Below are 921 nucleotides of genomic sequence, written 5' to 3'. Positions count from 1 at the left end.
GCACGTGGATAGGGGGGACAGGTTTGCTATGAAAGAAATCACTTATTTAGTGGAATGAGAATTTGTGGATGATTGTGTAAGAATTGGAAATGCATGGGGCTAGTGGCAGACTGTATGAAAGGAAGGGCTATTTGTATTTAAAGAATGTAAATCGAGAGAAGATTTCTGCTATCTACAGTCCAAAGACAATTGAAATAGAGGAAGGACTGACATCCTTATTCTATGACATAAATGCCTTTGGCTGAGGAATTTTCAGCAGAGTAGGTGGCTCACTGTGTATGTGCAGGGGCTTTGAGTGAGTTTTGACCAGGGTTCAAACCCCACCTCGGGAAATTATTTTTTAATATTATTTTTATTTTTTTAAACAATTTTTTTATTTTAGCAGAGTGAAACATAGTCCTATGGAAATGCTCAACTGATAATAATGAAAGACCAAGTAGAAAATCTATGGCATATGTCACATCAGATGTGGCATATGCCACATGACAGAGTGACACGTGTCACATGCCAGACTTAGGCTCCAACCCCTTCTCCCTGTCTGGCCTCGCGCCTAAAAGCGTGGACGAGGGTGGTTTATGAAATCAATCTTCAAATAAAAGTGGTTCCACTGGGGATCGAACCCAGGACCTTCTGCGTGTAAAGCAGACGTGATAACCACTACACTATGGAACCGCTGATCATGAGTGCCTGCACTACTTTTTATAAAAACTCAGTCCCGGCAGGAGTGATATATTGTGAATGTCATATGGCGCAGCTAGAAATCCAGCATTGAAATGAAGCGTGAGATTCGCTCTCGGGAGCAGATAGAGTGAAGTGATTCTAGGCGGAGTCGGGAGAAACACACACCGAGTGGAAGAAAGGGTCCAAGGAAGAGGGACAGACAGACCTCAGGTTAGAAAGAAAACAGGCGCTGCACGAAGC

The 921-nt window shown here is 43.1% G+C and overlaps 1 non-coding gene across 1 annotated transcript; it reads right to left on the bottom strand.

Annotated features, from left to right (window-relative positions):
- Positions 1 to 599: 599 nt before the first annotated feature.
- Positions 600 to 672, bottom strand: TRNAV-UAC (transfer RNA valine (anticodon UAC)). The gene has a single exon. It is a non-coding gene; the product is annotated as a tRNA-Val (tRNA).
- Positions 673 to 921: the final 249 nt, after the last annotated feature.

This window comes from Lissotriton vulgaris, chromosome 1_1, assembly GCF_964263255.1.
Source record: "Lissotriton vulgaris chromosome 1_1, aLisVul1.2, whole genome shotgun sequence".
In the NCBI taxonomy this organism is placed as follows: domain Eukaryota; kingdom Metazoa; phylum Chordata; class Amphibia; order Caudata; family Salamandridae; genus Lissotriton; species Lissotriton vulgaris.
Note: the sequence above shows the minus strand (reverse complement) of the source record. Positions and strands in the feature narration are given on the sequence as shown.